We start from the raw sequence: 6,000 nt of genomic DNA on the forward strand, positions 1-6,000 counted from the left end.
AACTCAAACAGAAAAAAAGGAGTATAGAGGAGGTGGAAACAGAGAGAGGAGGCCCAGGGGAAATATAGAAGCACTTGTCCAAGCGTGCAAAGACGGGGTAAGCCAAAAGCCACATAGGGTTGAATCCGGTGAGGGATGTGAAGCAAAAGGAAGATGAGGGAAATGAGGGCCTGCTGCTGAATGGGGCAAGGGCCCTGATGACAAAGGACTTGGAAAAAGCCAACAGATTCTATGTCTTCTTCACCTCTCTCTTCACTGACAAGACCTGCTTTTCAGGTCTCGTCTCTGAGTCCCTGAGACCCGTGGGCAAGCCTGGAGCAAGAAAGACTGACTTTGGTGCAGGAAGATCAGATTAGGGAACATCTATATAAACTGGGCAGACACAAGTCCTTGGGAACTGATGGGATGCACCCATGAGTGCTGAGGGAGCTGGGTGATGTCATTGCAAAGCCACTCCTGGTTATCTTTGAAAGGTCATGGTGATGAGGCAATGTTCCAGAGGACTGGAAGAAAGCAAATGTCACACCTGTCTCCAAGAAGGCCAGGAAGGAGGCTCTGGGGAACTAGAAGCCAGTCAGTCTCCCCTTGACGCCTGGGAAGGTCATGGAGCAAATAATCCTGGAAATCATTTCCAAACATGCTGAGAACAGGAGGGTGTAGGTGTTTTCTGCAGACTGCCTGATTAGGAAAAATAAGCAGATGAAGCCTTCTTTAAAAGCTGGAACAAGCTTCACTTTCACAGCCTCTTGTCTTAAGGGGAGACATTGAAATGCCTCAATACCCCTTGGAGGGACAACACAACAGAACACAAGAAATGTAGGAAGGAGTGGTAAGTATGGATTCATGAAGGCAAAATCATTCCTGACAAACCTGACAGCCTTCTGAAATGAGGCATCCAGAACCGTGGATGAAGGAAAAGCAGCGGATGTTTACCTTGACTTTAGCAAGGTTTTCAACACTGTCTCCCATAACTAATGAAATACAGGCTAGATAAGTGGACAATGAGTTGGATTAAGAACTGCATGAACAGCCAGGCTCAAACGGTTTTGACCAGCAGTACAAAGCCTGGCTGAATGCCAATAATTTTGGATTTCCTTTATGGTTTATATTGAGTCCAATACTGTTTAACATCATCATGAATTACCTGAATGATGGACAAAGTGTACCCTCAGCAAGTTTTCAAATGATACAAAACAGGGAGGAGAGGCTGATATACCAGATGGTGTCCTATTATTCAGAAGGACCTCAACAGGCTGTAGAAATGGCTGACAGGAACCTTGTTAATGTCAGCAAAGGGAAGTGCAAAGTCTTGTACCTGGGGAGTGATAGCACAGGCTGTGGGCTGACCAGCTGGAAAGCAACTTTACAGAAAAGGCCCTAGTGTCCTGGTGAACAAGAGTCAGCAATGTGCCTTTGTGGCAAAGAAATACAACAGGAACCTGGGCTTCATCAGGCAAAGCATTGCCAGTAGGTTGAGGGATGTGATCCATCCTTCTACTCAGCATTGGTGAGACACGTCTGGAGTGCTGGGTCCTGTTCTGGGCTCCCCAGTACAGGAGAAGCATGCACATACTGGACTGAGACCAGAGAAGGGCCACTAAGATCACTGAGGAAGCAGAGCATCTTTCACATCAGGAAAGGATGAGAAAGCTCGGACTTTTTATCCAAAAGGAGAGGAGAGGAGAGGAGAGGAGAGGAGAGGAGAGGAGAGGAGAGGAGAGGAGAGGAGAGGAGAGGAGAGGAGAGGAGAGGAGAGGAGAGGAGAGGAGAGGAGAGGAGAGGAGAGGAGAGGAGAGGAGACGAGAGGAGACGAGAGGAGACGAGAGGAGAGGAGAGGAGAGGAGAGGAGAGGAGAGGAGAGGAGAGGAGAGGAGAGGAGAGAAGAGAAGAGAGAAGAGAAGAGAAGAGAGAAGAGAGAAGAGAGAAGAGAGAAGAGAGAAGAGAGAAGAGGAATCATCTCCATGTGTATAAATACCTGATGGGAATGGATGAAGAAGAGAGTCAAATTCCTCTCAGAGTTGTCCAACGACAAGACAAGAGGCAAAGTACACAAAACAAAATAAAGCAAATTCTATTAAAACAAAACAAAACAAAACAAAACAAAACTTTTTTTGTGTGAGGGTTGTCAAACACTGGCACAGGCTACACAGAGAGGCTGTGGAATCTCCATCTTTGGAGCTACTCAAACCCACCGGGACACAGCCCGGAGCAACCTGCCGTTGCTAACTCTGCTCTGAGCAGGGGTGTGACTAAAAGATGTCCAGACGTGCTTCCCAGACTCAGCAGCCCACTTCATGGTTCTGTGATTTCTGTAGCAACTTCTTTGATAATACACTCAGTATACATCAGCACTTCAAGAATTTCCTCTTTTTTATTATTATGTCCCCTCCTACATTTTTAAACATTCGAGTGTAGCAGTATATTTTCTTCTTTTTTGTCTCATGCTGGTTTACCCCCTGGGATCTGTAATTTTTTTTTGGTTTTTTACTTCCTTTTTCTGACTCTCTCCTTGCTGTTCCAATGTCAGCTGAACTCTATTTACCTCATAAAGCCAACGTGATTTGTTGCACAAATAGTGACAGCAGGCCCTGAATCTGTAACTGCAAATTTCCTTTTGCTCCCATGATACAGTTTGCTTCATTCTAATAAAGCAAACTTTCTATGCAATATGTTCTGTCTTAACAATTTAATACAACTTGTTGGATTTCATGTGGACATAAGGTAGAATGTTGGTATGATATCCATGATGCAATATACGTTAATGATAAAACAATAGTAGTTTTCAAAATTGTGCCCTCACTTGCTCATTGTCACAAACCATCACCATACAAATGTGAACTGTTACAGAAGCAAAGCTCATTGATTTGTTCTATTTATAACATGTAGCCAGAGAACAGGTGGGAATTAGGCTAAACGTTGACTTTGCAAATTGCCATTCACTTGTTGGCTCACCACCTTTGTGGCAGGAGAAGTAATTACTTAGTATCATATATGCTAGAAGAAAATCCATGCCCTCAATACCAAAAGAAACTGAGAAGGAATTGTGTCTCAGAAAAGGAATTAGTGCAACTCGTTGTTTTGTACAGTTGCTTCTAGCAACACTCCTAACTTGTTTCTCTTTTACATCTAAACTTTCTTACAGAACACCCCTGTGAGGAGCATGTACCTGATTGCTTCCCTGTAAGGCAAACATTACTACCTCAGCTTGTTGTTTCCTGCCTATTCATAATTACTCTGTTATTACCTGTTCGTGTTGTCATGCAGTATTCATAATACATGAGAAGAACTTGGTGAGCTGCATCGATGATTGACTATATCAAATATTTAGTGATAGTTGTGTACGACTGAATAATTCAGGATTAAATAATTGCTGTGTTCTGTGGAAGTTCCAGAAGGGGTTACACAACGTCCGTAATGCATCAGTTCTCTAAGGCTAACGCTGCATTTTTAGACTCAAGAGCCACTCCGACTTCTTGGGTTCTCGTGAATGTGCTGGATGTGTTCTCATTTATTCTGCAGGAAGACACAGAGCCACCTGCATGGACACTTCCAGAAGCCCTCATCTGCTGGGAAGTCTGTGCACATAGGTGAGATGGGATCCAACTGACTCAGAAGTCTTGAGCCCTGCACAGGGGGCATAAATGCAAACACAGAGGGGAAGCAAGATGCAACCTCATAACCTTCATCTGCTCCTGAGCACCAGGCACATGAATATATATGTGCTGCAACCAAGTAATATTAAACAAAAATTTGGTTTCATTAGGATTGTTTTTTCCACATACTTATAGTCTCTAAAGTCTACACAGGAACAGTTGCCTCTTTTTTCTGCCAGTGAATCTTCAGGAAAGCATTAGTTTATTGGATCAGTCTCTCAAATGAGAGTTGGTAAAGAAAACTTTGATTAAGCACTTTTTATATGGAAAAGATTTGTCAGTTAATCATGAAACAGACAAAAGTTCCACAACGTTTTGGTTTGGGGAAACGTAAAATTATGTCCAAACATTTCGAATTTCAAAATTTTACGAAGAACAAAATTAATATTGTAAACAATAGTTTAAAAATCTGAGGTTAAACTATTTCCTTGTATATGTTTCCAATTCACAGATTTTATCCTCTGTTTTCTTCAATTCCCTAACTTCCCCTCTGCCTGCCATCCCAGAATAAAGATAATGATGTATATTGCAAACCCATTCCAAGCTGAATACCAAGATTGTAATTCAGGTGAGGTGCTCTGTTTCCATTCATAAATCACCTGAAGACTGCTCTTGTGTCAGCAGAACTCTTCAATTGAATTACATGCTTCTACTCAATCAAGGATCATCTATATCACATTATAAGGTGACAGAATTCGCTCTGTGATAAGCTGAACTGTGAGATATACACAACATTGCTTTTTGGAAGCTTGTGTTTCAATAACTGCAACTTGTGTTCAGTTCAAATTTGGCACGGTTGATTATCAGTGGTAACTCCATAAAAATGTCTGCTTCACTCATAAAATACTCTTCACGTATACCCACATTTAAGGATTTGTTTCTCCTGGAGCATCAAAGCTAATTTGGGACTAGCTTAGCCTTTCAGAAGCATCTAGTCCCTACCCTGAGTGACCAAAAATTTCCAAAACATCTAGTTAGTGTATTAATGAAGAATAAACCAGATAGACAATGTGAGGACCAAGTCAGTATATACTGTAATGATACTGCTGTTAATCATGTTAATGACCTCCTTACAAAAATATTACTGCTTGACATCTCTCATTGAGCTTGGATTTTATCCTTGTCTCTGTCATATTTTCCAGTTCTCACTTACTGTATGTTTCCAATATTTTAAATTTGAAATATATGGAATTTGATATAAACAAATTGCAAAGCTAAATAGATAAACTGGTTTTATACAGATCTAAACATTCTGAAAAAAGTCCCTATGTCGTGGATAAGAGACCTAGTTGGCAATGTTTTCAAATTTAAGACTTATGTGTCTCTAAACTCCATCTGTAGTACGGGGTTAATCACATACTCACTTTAACGGGCAGATTAAACAATAAAAAATCCTAACTTTAAACTAAATGAAAGGCTTAAAATGAGTAAATCTGTCTACTCACTCCCTCTAAAAGATTTCACATTGAATTATCCAATACCTTTAACCAGTCCAATCCCTTCACTATTGTCATTTTCCTAAACATATATTTTCTTTCCTTACACTCCAAACTGTATCACTATACCTTGACATTGTAAGAAAATTCAGGCTCTTTGACTCCTACATGAAAGGCAATTAACTAATAAGCTTGCAATTGTTGTGGAGTAAGAACTTGAACAGGCGGAGTTCCCATAGACAGATGGCATCTCAGAAATTGGGAGTGGGGAGGAGAGAGAAGTAAGAGGCCAGGAAAGAAAAACACATTCCTTAGCATCCTTAGAAGCCTTTTAGACTGCTTATGCCTACAGCTAGATCTGCTCCTCAGAGGAATGCTTTAAAAAAATCTAATCACTGACTGTTGAACTCATAGCACAGCCAAAAAGCATATGAATAATTCTGCATTTTAGAATATAGTCTGAATAGTGTTCAATAGGCAAGGCATGAGGCTAAACAATAAGAACAGAGTAAATATATAAATAGCTGCTTGGTAATGAGCGTTCTCTGCCTTAGACACTGAAGTCAAGAGTCCTCTGGTGAAAAGGGTATGTTATAGTTAGAGATTCTCACTAAATAGATATGTGCAGAAAAGCTACAAAGGCAAATCTGAAACCGGGATCTCTAACTTCTGAGCTCCTGATTTAGCAGCTTGAAGATTGTTTTATCATATATCATAGAATCATAGAATATGTTGAGTTGGAAGGGAACCACAAGCATCATCAAGTCCAACTCACTGTTCTTGCAGAACTACCCAAAATGAAACTATATGACTAAGAGCGTTGTCTAGCTATAAATGTCTTCATTTAAAATTATAGAAAAGAATTTCAAATAACATAATAAAACTCCTAGCAAAATTCCTAGCAAAGCTTG

Source organism: Calonectris borealis, chromosome Z (assembly GCF_964195595.1).
Source record: "Calonectris borealis chromosome Z, bCalBor7.hap1.2, whole genome shotgun sequence".
NCBI lineage: Eukaryota > Metazoa > Chordata > Aves > Procellariiformes > Procellariidae > Calonectris > Calonectris borealis.